Consider the following 15,660-nt stretch of genomic DNA (forward strand, 5'->3'; position numbering starts at 1 on the left):
TGTTTCATCAACTACATTTTGCTTGATCCATTTCATTCTATACCTATACCTCGCATCATTTTGTTTTAAATTCTTTTCACTTTAATTTCGTTATACTTTTTCTTCTATCTTGGATGTGGATATTGTTAGATGCTATTAATGTTTTTTGCCCGAGATGGTCAAGGATTTAAGTGTGGGGGAGGTGGAAATTTTAGTGAAATCATTGATGAGTTCATTGAAATTATCCTATATGTTGGGTGTTGAGTGTGCTAAAATTTTGATGGAGCTACTGTTTTGGGATGAGAGTTGAAGTGTTTTCAAGATAAGATGAATGAGATCAGATTAGATCAGGGAAGAGGTCCAGAATTCATCAGAGCTCAAGTGTTTATCACTACATGGTTAAATGATGAGTTGTTCAAAGCTGAAATCTTAAATTAAAAGGCTCAAACAACCTCACATTATCAGCTTCTAAAAATCTGCTCATATGCTTAATGTTTGTGCCAATTTAGAATTTTTTGAAGCCCTTGTAATCAGTTGAGATACAATTATTGAAGCTACTATACTGTGAATCTATAAAGGGTTTTCAGAAATACCATTGTTGTACAAATGAAGAGGAATTAAAGCTGGAATTCATGCTATCACTGTGAAGTGCAGAATTGGAGCCTAGTTTATTACATGATGTTGAAGTTGTGGAATGGTTTTGCTTAGTTTGTCTTTTGTTGTTGGTAGCAAGAAAAAGGAAGAACAGAAGGAAGTAGGAACTGAACAAATTCAGATAAACAGTTTACTGCTAATCCTGTTTTGACTGTTAGCAGCTGGGATTATATTTTCTCAGTTATTGTTGTTGCTGGATTTTCTTGAGAACACTCTATAATATCTTTGTTGAAGCAGCTGTACCAAATTTAAGGTAGAATTCAGTGGACATATGTTTTTTATCTAGATTTTGTTGCAGTGGATGTGTTGTTATTTGTTGCAGTGTTGTTTGCAGCAGTTTCAAAATTCTTGGATTTGGAATTTATTTGGAGCTGGTATTGTTTTGATTTGTCTGAGACAGACAAATGTTTAAGTGTGGGGGAGAGCTAAGAGCTGGATCACAGCAGAATCACATCAGGAAAAAAAAAAAAAAAAAAACAGAATGAAAATGGAGTATCAAAAGCTCCAAATAAAAAGAGTTTCTTGTGAAAGTTGATGAAATTTCGAATGCTTATTGGACAACCAGTTGGGAATGCAATCATAATTGTTGATGGCAGCAAGAAATTGGAAGAAACAGCAAAAGAAAAAGGAAGAAAACAGAAGTGAAGAAAACTCAGAAAAAAAACCAGAAAAAAACTGAAAAATCTGTTTAAATGTTCATGCTGTTTTGAATGGTTTCAGCTACTAATTGAGCTCGAGCTGCAGGGAAGTTGTAGTATGATGTACAATAGAAATCAAACAATGAATTGGAAGAAACAGTGGAAGGAAAAAAAAATAGAACATCAGGAAGAAAAGAATTCCAGAAAAACAGGAAAATGCAGAAATTCAGTTATTTTCCAGTTGGGTTTTGAAAATTGTTTGAGCACTGATTTGAATTCGGAATGCAGTGAAATTGCAGTATGATAAGCATTAGTAATCAATCTTCATTATGGAAAAAGAACGGATTAAAAACAGTGAAGAAATAGAGAGAAAAAGGAAAGTATCATATTGGTTTTGAATGGTTTTTGGAATTGAAGTTGCCATTGATACTTTGCAATTATGGTTTCATGTGAATTGAATTTTGCTTGCTGATGATTGATTGCTATTTCTTATCTCTTTTGAAACTTAAATGTGAAGGAATTGGGTTTGTTTGCGAAGGGAATCAAAAGATAGCATATTTGGTGGAGTTTTGAGCCAAAATGAAAGGAGAATGAGAAGTTTGTATCAAGGAGGGAAATTGAAAGAGTTTAGACCAGAATTTTTTCATGGAATTGAAGAATGAACAGAAACAAATGTGTTACAAAAGAAAGGAAATAGAAAAGAGGGCAAGAGGTCATTGGTTAGCATTTAAGTATATCCATATCTACCACTACCATGCATTTTCTTTAAAGTCTCTTTTCTTAACCTTGTTCTTTCTAAATTCTTATCTCATTTGCTTCAGTTCATGATTTGCTTATTGTCTTCAATAATCCTTAATAGGTGTGGATTCAAAAATCAAGAATGCTAGTGGAGAGTAGAAAACAAGCAAGCCTATGGAAGTGCATGAAACTTAAGTTGCTTGAGTGAGCCCTACTTTACTTGATCATGAATTAGAATTAGGGTGAGAGTTACTGATTTATCTACTGAAAACAACCTTGTGAGATTGAGTGTGGTGCATTTATCTTAATTAGTCATGAAGGATGAAACTTACTAGGTGGTTAACCAAGTACAAGAGTCTAGTTTATGGACTTAAACTTTTGAGATTCTACAACTTTAGATAATTCTCTTTCAATTGTTTTCTAACTTTGATTGAAGATGATCTAGGGGGGTACGATGGTAGGATAGTTTCTTAGTTTTATTGTTTTGGCTTGAGCGGGACGCACAAGGCTAAGTGTGGGGGAATTTGATGGGTTAAGATTTTATTGCATTTTATGGATTTAATTTGGATTTCTACATGAAAATAAAATGCTAAATGATATGAATTGATTGCAATTATGAAATATTGTATATTTTGGCAATTAATTCTAATTTCTGTGATTTTACGGTAAATTTTGAGTTAATTAAGCTTGATTGTGTGTAGGGTCCAAATTGAACCATGATTGAGTCAAATTGAGCCAAGTTCAAGTCAAAATTGTTGATTCGATGGATTACAAACGTCATGATCAAGACACAAGTTTGATTTGGACTGAATTGGAGCTAAATTGGGCTTGATTTGGGGCTGAACCGGCTTGAAACCAAGCTGAACCGGCGCTGATTTGGAATTGAACCGGGTCCGAGTCAGTGACTGAACCGGCTGAATTCAAATTCACGTTATAACGAGAAGAAACACTGTAGCAGTGTCCGCGTTCGCTACTGTAGCTGTTTTCTTCGTCATTTTCGTTTCTGTTTTCTTCGTTCTCGCGCGGCCAGAACCTCAGATTTTCCTCTTCCAACTTGATTTCCAGATCCCTTGGAGATGATCGCAAGCAAAGTTCGGCAACAATTGTTATCGAAGGAATCTGGTGAGGGTTTCACCAGAGATTTGATTCTTTTGTTTCGATTTCCCTGATTTCTTCCTTCATTTAAACCTGTTGCATTTGATACTGTATGTTTCAGCAAGCACTGTTACGTATCAGTATTATGTTTTGTATCAGATTTGTTAGAAGCTTAATCATGTTCATTTTTCTTGCATATCAAGAGTTGTTGTTAATTGCATTTGTTTTTGATTTCCAGAGTTGAATTCTGATTGATTACAATTAATTTGAAATTTTATGGGAAAGTAATTGATTTCATTGTATTGAGGGGATCCTGAACACTTGAATTCATTAGATAAATTCTGCAATTGAGATGCTTTAGAACTTATCACTGTTTTGTTTCAGATTTGTCACTCTAGTATCAGATTGTATCATGTCTAGCTTAATAATTGGTTTTGTTGCTAGTTAAGTGCATTTGCTAGTTAGATTACATTGCCTTAGTTCAGTTTAGTTACTTCCTTTCTTTGTTTCATAAATTGCATTTACTTTGTTTGTTGATTTCATTGTCTTGTTAGACTTTTGTGTTTGCATTTAAATGTTCCTTAACCTTTTTCTTTCATACATGGTGAACATCCACGTGGCATTACATACATACATTTGACATAAGGAATTATAAAGTCCTATGTCTAAAAACATGGAACCTTAATTTGATCAACCCATAACTTTTCCTTTAAGATGGTCAAACTTTCCTCGGGTTCTTAGGTTCTTAACCCAACATGATGTTATTTCTTACGTTCAGCATATCAAATAAGCCTTAATCTAGGTTTGGTTGAGCTTCCTAAACATGCTAGCATATCAAACCAGAAAATTATATCTCTGTAATCGATCGAAAGATCGACTTATAACCCTCAATCGGTCAAAAGATCGATTCTGGTTCTCTGTTCGTCACAGTGGCCTCTGTAATCGATCAACCGATCGATTACAGAAGCGTAATCGATCAACTGATCGATTACAGAGGCTTAATCGATCGGTGGATCGATCAAAACCCGCGAACTGGCTTCTCATTACAACGTGTAATCGATCGATTGATCGATTACACCCTCTGGTAATCGACCAACCGGTCGATTACCAGGCTTTCTGTTCTCGGACAAGTTCGGTCTAAGTCGAGTAATTAACATATCAAAATTTACTATCAGCGACATGGTTTTCCTTAACATAAATTACCTATGATATACCCTAAATCTTGTTACAACTACCATATGATCATACGGGAAAAAAAAACCCAATTAAACTACAACATGCTGTAAACCTTAAACATGCAGAACAAAACCTTAAACATGCAGTACAGAACATAGGTTATCAGTGATCGTTGCTTTAAACCTTTAAACATGTAAACCAAACATAGTTATCCTACCGCAAACCACATAAGTCTCATCTTAACGATTATATTGCAGGTGAGAAGGAACTTACCGTGATCTTGGAGTTCCTAAGGGTTATACCGAGCCTTCTCCTTAACCTCCTTAGCCTTCCTTTCGCAATTGAGGGGTCCAGAGCCTTCGGCGGCCTTCGGCCAGAGGAGAGAAGAAATAGAGAAGCGAAAGGGAAAAAGGCTCGAGGAGAGGGTTTATAAAGAGAAAACGGAAGTTACATTAACTTCCCACAACCCATGATCCCACGACTGCAACCCCACTACTGTATCTCATCGTTTGGTTTAATGAAATTTCATAAACCTTTAGGTTTAACAAACATTTCCCCCATGCCTTTAACAAGAATCAACTACTATCTCCCATGGTTACTTAAGGCTTGCTACATATTGGGGGTCCAAGGGTCAATCCTTGGCACCTCCACATTTCTTTTCTTTTTCTTTTCTTTCCTTTGCAAAGCCTCCATGGATTCAACCTAACATCTTAGGTCATTCTTTAAAACATAAGTATTCATTCTTTTTATCATAATCAATTTATCATTTATGCATAAATATCCAGAAATTATTACAGGGAGGTCCGGGTCGTCTCTCTCGGACTCAATGATTGGATGTTATTCTAGACCTATGGTACAGAATTTTATTATATTTTATTCATCTAACTATCTACAACTCCATTTATTGACAATTTAATCCTACAATTTACAAAAGAATACTAAGTACCACAAGTTCCATAATGTACAAAGTAGTCTCTAATCTACACAACAATCATGCATCATTCATATCATACAAAACATCAACACATACATAAAAGAATTGAATTTCATTTATTAATACAAGTCAATATACAATATGAATTTCATACATTCAACATACAACATCATACACCATCCCTAGCTTAGCAATAAACTTACATCATGTGTTATACAACATACATCACTCAACATACATCCACTACACAACATCAATCATACAAATCTTACAAACAAATTCTACACATCTACAAATGGGTTAACATGATAAACTAGATCTTATTCTAACATTACAACAACACAACTAATACATGAATCTTACAAGTTATTTTACAACATAACATGAACATGCAAACAGAGTCATCACAATCATAACAATTCTATTATTAACAAACAACCCGGGTTTGATTCATTTCTTGTCACAACACAACTCAACACATCCTATACACGTTGAACATATTTAACTGACATTCACCACAACCACCATAACTCAATCCCACATTCTGTTCAATACAGTCCCTCCTCTTCTCACAACTTCATGTTGTTACAAGCAACACACAAACAGCAACATTTAGCATGCTCTTTACAACAAAACAGTCCATAGTTCAATTCATGATACAATTCAAGTCATTTTATGCCATGGCTCAAGTTAACAGAAATCGAAGTCTTGGTACACAATTCTAACTACCCCTAACATGGTATCACCAACACAAATGAATGGGGAATAACATGCATTCCATTCAAACTAAAGGATTGGCTTAAACACTCAAACGGTTAATACCTTTCCCCATTTCATATTTCACAACAGAACATGCTACTTACTCAATACAACAAAACATGCCAACCAAATAACCAACAAAACATGCCAAACTCATCCCAGAACTTCATCAACACAATTCAAGGTTAACAGAAGCACATCAATGGGAGTTTCTGATTTCCACAGCAAACAACAGAAAAGAAGAAAATATGTTAAATTAGGTTAGGTTAGCATTAAGGTTAGGTAATTACAGTGGGGTTAAGGTTAGAACAAATTAGGGTTACAGCTAATTTACAGTATTTACAACAGATGGGGATTTTCAGTTGAATGCAAAGAACAGAACACGAAGAGAAGAACAGGAAGAAGTTTAGAAGTATCCTTCCCTCTCCCAATCGGCACAGCACAAAGCTTCCAGCAACATTGATCAATGGCCACCAAAGGGGAATCGGGTCGCAATGGAGAACCCTCACAGTGGCAAGGTCGGAGAAGATGCAGGCTCAAGCTCCCTTCCTCTGCCCTCTGTTCAGCTGCAACCAGCAAACCGAAATCAGACAAAGTGGAAAGAGAACCCTTACCTTGCAGTCTTCGGTGAAGGAGGATGGTTGAAGCCAAGCACAAGCTTCCCTTGCGTCCGAAGGTCACTCCTGCTCGGAATCAGGGAATGTGGGGCGCTATAGTCCGAAGATGGAGAACCACCCACACCTTCTTCTCTGTGCTATCGACCGTCGAGCACCGGTGACCGGAGAACCACCCACGGCCATCGTTCCGTGACGACGGGGACAGGGATCTCAGCACCTCCGAACCACATCGGCATTGAGATCTAGCGAGTCTTCGGTGTTAATCGATTGAAGCCGCTGTCGCCCTTGAAATATGCTGATCAGAAGGGGGAAGGTGGCCGTCGCGACAGCCGGAGCTCGGTGGCGGCGTCGCGACGAAGAAGAATCGGGGAGGAGAAACCTAGAGATCGCGAGCTCCGTATAACTGAATCGCCGGTTGCCTTTTAACACAGCGCTGAATCGCTGATTTGGCTTGAACCGGAGGAAATGCAGTGAATCGGACTGATTGAACTGGCACTTCCTTTTAACAGAGCACTGAACCGGCTGCTTAAGCCACTGGACTGAATCGAATTGCAATTGGACCGGGTTTGATTGAACCAGTTTCTTGATGTTGGGCCGAATTTGGGCTGCTGAATGGGTTTGAACGGTGGGCTGGGTTTTGATGGCTTGATTTGGCTTTGATTTGGATTTGAAATGGCTAGCCAATTGTTATCAATTTTGAGCCCCATTTAAAGCTTGATTGAACCATTTTGAAGATGAGTTGAACCCAAGCTTGAACCGAAAATTACTTTTCCTTCAAATTGAACCTCCAAATATCTTTATCTTCATCCTAATTTCCTGCCAAATTAATTACCACAAATTAATATCAATAAATACCTTAAAATAATAGAAAAATAGAATGAAGACCACAATTAATCTAAGATAAAAAATAAGGTAAAAGCCCAATTCATGATATGAAATATAATCAAATTTAGCCCAATATGATCCTAATTTACCCGGTCAAATAGGCAGTTATCACCCATCCCCTCCACATGCCGATCAAAAGCTTCGAAAGAGGTTCTCAAGAAATTCAATATGCTCAATTGCAAACCCGTTAATACCCCTATGCAATTTGGAGCACAACTATCGAAAGTGAAGAAAGAAGAAGAGAAGATTAATCCAACTTCATTCAAAAGTCTTATTGGGAGGTTAAGATACTTGACCTGTACAAGACCCAATATTTTATTTGCAGTTGGAGTTGTGAGTTGATTTATGGAGAATCTAGTGAAATATCACATGTTGATAGCTAAGAGGATACTTTATTATATTAAGGATACTTCATTATATTAAGGGTACTCTTGATCATGGTATTTTATATTCATCCTCTAGCAACTACAAGTTGACAGACTATTGTGATAGCGATTTTGCAGGAGATCTTGATGATAAAAAAACACAACTGGTTTTATATTCCTTTTGAGAAATAATGCAATTTCACGAAGTTCAAAAAATCAAGCTATTGTGATACTTTCCAGTTGTGAAGATGAGTATGTTGCAGCTACTTCTTTCACTAGGAGCGATTGAAGTTCTTTCGAAGACATCATCGAGTTCCTCCTAGACCTAATTTCTATTTCTTATTGTGAAAGGAAGTCTATGGCTTGTAACTCCATCGCCATGGAGTAGTCGGAGTAGTCTCTCTAATTGTAGAATTAGAGAGTAACTTAATATTTTATTAGACAACATAATGCCAATCTCATTTTGTTTATGATGGGTATGATTTGTGATTGGTTCTAATTTGTATTCCTCTCCATCCATCATTGTTGTTGGATTCCACTTAGATACTAATCTCATCGAGATTGACCGAGAGGTAAACCTTAGCTGTAATCATTGCATATAAATATATAATTGAATTAATAGAGAATATAGTACATATTTATCGACGAAAACCCCCTAATCTTTGGCCTCTAGAACTAATTTAAGAGTTCGCATCACGGAGTAAGGATAACATCTAGAGGTTCATGGAGCTATAGTGACAAGAGCATCCCTGAAAGTGACCCCTAGTATGGTTACCATGAAAGTGGTTAACCCTCTCTCGAGGCTTTCACGATTTGTCATAGAGCTTAAAGGGTTATTCTAATCCACTTTATGAGTTATGATTAGGATAGGCACATCAGTGTTTTCGTTCTTTTTGTCACCCCATAGACACATCTGATCACTTTTGTACAAATCCCTTCATAATCATACGCCAAGACAAAAGACATTGCATTTGTCAACATTCATCATAATGAAATCGAACACCTAGAATTGCCTTTCGAATTAAGCTTTCTCACTATTTTCTCTCGATCACTTTTGGTTCTTGCACCAACACACCTTTTCTCAACTCTCTAGATAATTGCCTTCGCAAGTATTTTGGTATTCAACACATAGCCCAGTGGATAATAATTTTTATTACTTAACGACATACATCAAGTCTTTAGCGTCATTGTTAGGGATTGTGTCTTTGTTGAGTTTTATTTGTGATTTGATTAATCTAGATCTTTTTCTTTCTTTTTCCTTTTTACTGCGATCTTTCTCTTACATGTGGATGAATCTTTCTTTTATGCGACCATGACTTCCAACAACGGATACCATCTTTTGAAGGACTATGTCTCACCCAACACAAGGGGATTGAGGTTTAGCATCACGAGACCTCTAAAAGAGACAAACTATTTCGAGCTAAATCCCTTGTTGATTTCCATGATACAGAAGCATCAATTCGGAGGCGTACCTACCAAAGATCAAACCCTACATTTTGAGGTATTCCTTGAATTTTATGAGACCCTACAATTTAATGATGTCCCTGTAGATGCTATCAAGTTGCAATTATTCCCCTTTTCCTTGAAATACAAGGCAAGAACTTGGTTTCGTTCCTTACCTACGAGATGTATCATGAGCTGGGATGAACTGGAGCATCATTTTCTCGATAAGTACTTTTCCCTAGCCCACACACTTCAGAAATCAGATTACAAGTTTTCCTCAAAGGGAAGGAGAGTCTTTATTCGAGACATGGGATAAATTCAAGGGACTCCAATGACTATGCCCGCATCATGGGCTAGAGAGGTGGTTTCTCATTCACACGTTCTATAATGGGATAATATACTTGACAAAAGCTTCATTAGATTCCACCACTGGAGGAGCTTTGATGAATAAAACATTAGATGAAGATATGATATCATCGAGAGAGTAATTTCCAACCACCAACAGTGGGCAAATGAGAAGGGTAAGTTTGAGGTAAGCATGCTAGATTTTATTTTGGTAAAATGGATTCTCTTACTCTATGGTTTGACCAATTTAATGAGTACCATAAACAATATTAATATTTTTGTGAGATTTGTGACATATCAAGACATATGGCTATACATTGCCAAGTAAGGGTCAACCCCTCATAAGAGGCACAAGTAGATCAAATCAATTACGCATGTGGGGGGAATCAAACAACACCGGACAACACAGCTCGGGGGCACCACAACCCAACTAGGATCTTCTAGATCAGTTCATGATTAAGCAAAAGGAGGAGCTCAAACAAACCATGGACGAGGCGTTTAATCAATTGATGGGTAAGATCCATGATCTAGCTAACCATACTAAATTAATAGAAGCTCAATTTCTATAGGTCACTAACTTGTGTTCAAAAGTTCCAAACAAACCCATAAGGTATCTTGAAATGGGTTCACAAGAATGTTGTAATTTTATGATTTTCAGAGGTGGTAAAATCTTGGAAAAGCCTAAGGAAAGCATGAGTAGTGAGAAGGATAAAACCACTTCAACAATACCCAACCAAGGTGAGGAATATAATTTCAAGATTGTACAAACCATCGATTCTATTTCCTCAACGGTTAGCTAAAGATCAATTGGACGAATAATTTGAGAAGTTTTTGGAGATGATCAAGAAACTTCATGTGGACATTGTTGGGATCATCCTGATGCAATGCGCGTGTTTACACGTTTTACAAACGTACGCAGCGGAAATAAATAAATAATTAACAGTAAATTATTACAATACACGCATGTATAAGTAGGAAATAACAGCTTACAAGGCATGACAGGAAATTAAAATTGTACAAAATAGTAAATTATTTAATGCATACCTTATTGATGACGTTAAGCGGTGTTGGCATTAATCGAGCGGTCCTTGTCGAAGTCTCGCCTCTACTGGTGATCCACGCCAAGTTCTCATCTGGATGGCTTTGGAAGTCACAAGTCGCGTCATCGTCTTCGGTACTAGCCGATGATCGATAACGATCGATTCGAGAGAAACCTTATTTCAGAAAACACGCAATAACGTTTGTTGCGATCATTTTTGGGATTTTCTAACTATTATCAAAAATTGTATTTCTGATGTAGTTTTCGATGGTCAAATTTTGACCGTCAATTTAGGACGAATAACTAGAAACCCTTTCTAGTTATGGTCGGAAACCCTTTCTGTAGATGATGGTATAATTTTTCGGTCGCTTCACAAGCTTTCGGTGATGAACCAACTTTTGGCAATAAATCCCAATTGCAAACTTGGCAACTTTACAAGCCAAATCGGTGCTCCGATAGCAACATAACACTCAGGCACTCTGACAGCTACGTCCGATTATTGGAAATGATTTCCAGCAAAAGACGGTGCTCTGTAGTCAACTGCAACTGGAAAGAAAAGCTCCACCTCCTTCTCTTCTTTGATCCATAGAGATTGGTCAAACCAATCTCCCCACAATCAACTGGCTACAAGGGGTAGCTCCGGCTAGCAACCGACAGCATATATCAGCCGGCGCTCTGGCGGCGGCAGGATCAGCACAAATCAGAGCACGCCGGTGCTCTAGTTTTTTTGGTCAGCAACACAGCAGAGAACGCCGACAGAATAGAGGAAGGCACCCTCGTTTCTTTGGTGAGTAGAAGAAATCTTCGCGGCAACCTCAAGGGAAAGGCAATGATCCACGAAGAAGAAGAATCAGCCGAGGCTTGCGAGAGCGTCGGCGATTGGGAGGAAGCCATCACACAACATTCGTCCGTGCTCGACGTGAACGGGGCTAGGGCTTTGGCTCCTTGCTTCTCCGATGAACGACGAGCCGTGAGGATCAACCACCAGCACTTGAAGACAGGCGACGGTTAGCCGCAACGGTTGATCGGAGCTAAGTTCCACGCGCCATGCTCTTCTTGCTTCTTCGACGGCCTGCGAGCAACGAGAGAGCGGCATGGAGGGCGGCGGTGCTCGCACGGGAGGGAGAGCCCGAGAAGAAGATGATCCGGGCCTCTACACGCGCGATTCCCTTTACAAGGAGGAGCTACAGTAAGCGGTGATTAGGGCTTGGTTGAACCAGCTTAAAATCTAGGGTTTATTGTAGCAATCGAATCGGTTACTGTAGCAAACTAGGTTTAATCTTGGTTTGCTTGATTCACTAATCAAACAACTTTTGATTTGACCCATATTAATTTTATTCAATTCATCTTCACAAGATGAATCTCCTCATTGCATCCGTTCTATGAAAATCTTTTCCATCATGAACCAAACTAAGTTGGTTCAATTTTGGTTCAAAATCGAATCATTTGATTCAATAACTAAACGACTTCTGATTTAAACAAAATCAGTTTCATTCATTTTATCTTTATAAGATGAATTCCATCATATTGTCCTTTATCTGGTCCAACCAGACTTATTTCTCTCATTCTAAAAATTTAAATCTTAAACTTGTTTTAAGTCCTTCGGAGAACTTGTAGTACATGTGACCCAATAGGTTCCTAGTTATGTTGGTCGCCCATAATTAACCATTAATTATAGAACGATCATGAGTGACACCTAGTAGTACATCATGATCCCCAATTGATCAAAAAATCAATGATTGATTTCAAAATAATTCTAAACCCTTCAGTAGCTATACTGAATCATGCTTGGTTCCTTTCACCGTCTTATATCCGTTTGGTTCAGGACATGGTTTATATGTGTCAGTCTCCACTAAGCTGACTATGTCACACCTAGCCCAAGCTGTTTTCTTGTCCTGTGGATTCAAGTTACTTGTACATGTTTCCAAGAATACCATACTCTTGACATGTGATGTTTTGGCCAAAGATTTTTAGTAATAATCTTGACAAGCGGTGGCAGGGTATACGTCTCCTTTTTCAAGGAGCGATGAATCCTCTATAAGCTATTCAAACACCTGCGGGCACTTCGACTTATACCCAATCATCTCATGCCCACACCTCCTCGGAGATGTTTGCTTAAGATGTCAAAGTATAAACCTCCATGACCAAGGTAACTTGAATACTGCAAGTTAAAGGAAACTCGCATTTAAGCTACACTGAGATCTTTATTGACATATGTATAGAAACATATGAAGTCTCAAAACAGATTACTCTAATGAACTGATTACCTTTAACCAGCATCCATGTTTAACTCTCAACATCCAATGTCTCTAGCTAGCGAGATCAACTGCTTGGCTAACCAAGGAGTTTAAATGTGCTAGTCTTGGCAGAATTGATAATGTCCATGCTTATCAATTCCTCGACTAAGAATAATTTCAATACATTCATAATTGCACATGTAGAGATGTTCACTAGTTGTGATTCAATCACAATTCTCTCATGCTATGAATCGTATTGCAGACATTCAGTAAATGAGTTTAAGATCCAATCAAACACATAGAAAATATGCACTCAAATAGTGAATTGTTATTTATCCAATAAATAGTATAACCATAAGACGATTACCTTAGGGCACCTCTCAAATGTAACAGACATACCATTCACCTAAGCTTTGCAACAAATGTCTACTTATTCTAAGTTCCCAAAGGATATCATTACACATAAAAAAGGTCGAGAACTATGAAACTGTGGCTTTAACAGAGAAATGTAGCACATTGATCCAAAATTAGTTACCCCCTAAACTGAAGGATCTGGGTAGTTTCTCTATCCCTTGCATGATTTGTGATGTTCATTTTAATAAAACTTTTTGTGACTCGATGCTAGTGTAAGTCTCATGCCACTTTTTGTTTGCAAGAAATTAAACTTGGATGAATTAAAATTGACAACAATGGCTTTACAGCTTGCAGATCGTTATATTAGATACCTATTGAAAATTTTGAAGGATGCCCCTATTAAAATTGGTAATTTCATGATTCCTATAGATTTTGTGGTGATAAACATAGGCGAGGATCCTCAAATCCCTATTATTTTGAGCAAACATTTCTTAGCCACTATGGAGCTATAATCGATGAAATCGTAAACTTTCTCTAGCATTTGGTACAAACAAAATTGAGTTCAATTTTTCTCAAACAGTTAGACAACCATTTTTTGAGGATCTTTGCAGGGTGGACTTGGTAGACAAGTAGGAAAATTGAAATTAGAACTTCTAGTAAGGAACATGGTTTGGTCATATCCCTCGACGTAGCTATGTCTCATGCTGCCACCTGATGAGGGATGCTCTAACATCCACAATGGCCATGTTCATTCACATAGCTTAGTTGTTTTTTCAAAAGACCCTTTGAAGTAGTTCTTGATTAATGAAGAGTCGTCATACGAGGATACTAGTAAATACACTCAGCTTTTGGATGAAAACTCATACCTTCCTCCGGAACAAATAGGGCTGAGGATCTACAACCCGATCCAACTCCAACGGAAGAAGAAGAACCACCACAGGTAGAACTTAACCTTCTCTCATCAACCCTCATGTATGAATTTCTTGGACCCAATTCTACCTATCCTGTGATTGCTAATTTAAACTTAAATGATGTTGAAATAGAAAAATTGCTTAGGGTTCTTAGGCTACACAAGAAGGTCATAGGATATACCATTGGCGATATTAAGAGAATTAACCCTTCTATATACATGCATAAACTCTTTCTTGAAGATGATAATAAATCCTCAATTGAGCACTAAAGGAGGTTGAATGCTAACATGAAGAAAATTGTCAAAAAGGAAGTTTAAAGTTGTTAGACCTATGTATAATTTTCACTAACTCTGATAGTGAATGGGTGAGTTCTATACTTGTTATTCCTAAGAAAGGGGGACCACAGATAATCATAAACAAAAATAACGAATTGATCCCTACTAGGATGGTTACAAGTGGAGGATGTGCATAGATTATAGATTACAAAAAAATTAAACAAGGAAATTAAGAAAGACCATTTTCCTCTCTCATTTATTGATCAAATATTAGAAAGGCTGGTTAAACATTCACATTTTTATTATTTAGATAGATATTCAAATTTTTACCAAATCCCCATACATCAAAATTATCAAGAAAAGATCACATTTATATGTCCCTATGGTACCTTTGTGTATAGGCGAATGCCTTTTGGTCTTTGAAGCTCCTCTACTACTTTCCAACGTTGTATGATAGCAATTTCTCTGATTTAATTGAAAACATAATGGAGGTCTTTATGTATGACTTTTTTGTGTATGATGTTGATTTTGACTCTTGTTTAACTAACCTATCTAAAGTGTTGTAGATATGTAGAGAAGCAAATTTAATTTTGAAGAGGGAGAAATGTCATTTCGGTTAAGGAAGGTATTGTGTTAGGGCACATGGTGTCAAAGCGAGACATTGAAGTTGATAGAGCTAAGATATAAGTGATCGAGAAGCTACCCTATTGACGAATGTAAAAGGAGTATGTAGTTTTCTTGGAGATGCATGGTTCTACAGGCGATTCATAAGGGGCTTTTCAAAAATTTCCAAACCTTTAACTAACTTGCTGAGTAAGTATGTTAAATTCAATTTTGACCAAGTTTATTTGGATGCTTTTGATAGGTTAAAGGAGGCTTTGACATCCACTCCAATAATGCAATTGTCTGATTGAAACTTACCCTTTGAGATTATGTTCGATGCATGTGACTACGCCGTAGGAGCTATATTGGGGAAGAAAAAGGACAAAAAAGTTATATGTAATCTACTATATTAGTAAAACTTTGGATGGAGCCAAGTAAATTATGCCACCATAGAAAATGAGTTATTAGTTGTTTTTTTCACCTTTGACAAATTCAATTCATACCTCATTGGATCCAAGAATCATGCAACTATTTACTTGTTAAGCAAAAAGGAAGCAAAATCTAGATTTATCCGTTGGATCCTTTTCCTACAAGAATTTGATTTGGAAATTAG

At 37.2% G+C, this 15,660-nt stretch overlaps 1 non-coding gene across 1 annotated transcript; it reads right to left on the minus strand.

Moving 5' to 3' along the window:
• Positions 1 to 9,530: 9,530 nt before the first annotated feature.
• On the minus strand, positions 9,531 to 9,638 carry LOC141835447 (small nucleolar RNA R71). The gene has a single exon (XR_012602389.1). It is a non-coding gene; the product is annotated as a small nucleolar RNA R71 (small nucleolar RNA).
• Between the last annotated feature and the right edge of the window lie 6,022 nt (positions 9,639 to 15,660).

This window comes from Curcuma longa, chromosome 9 (genome assembly GCF_044706935.1).
Source record: "Curcuma longa cultivar G26 ecotype Majalengka, Jawa Barat chromosome 9, ITB_CL_G26_1.1, whole genome shotgun sequence".
Taxonomy (NCBI): domain Eukaryota; kingdom Viridiplantae; phylum Streptophyta; class Magnoliopsida; order Zingiberales; family Zingiberaceae; genus Curcuma; species Curcuma longa.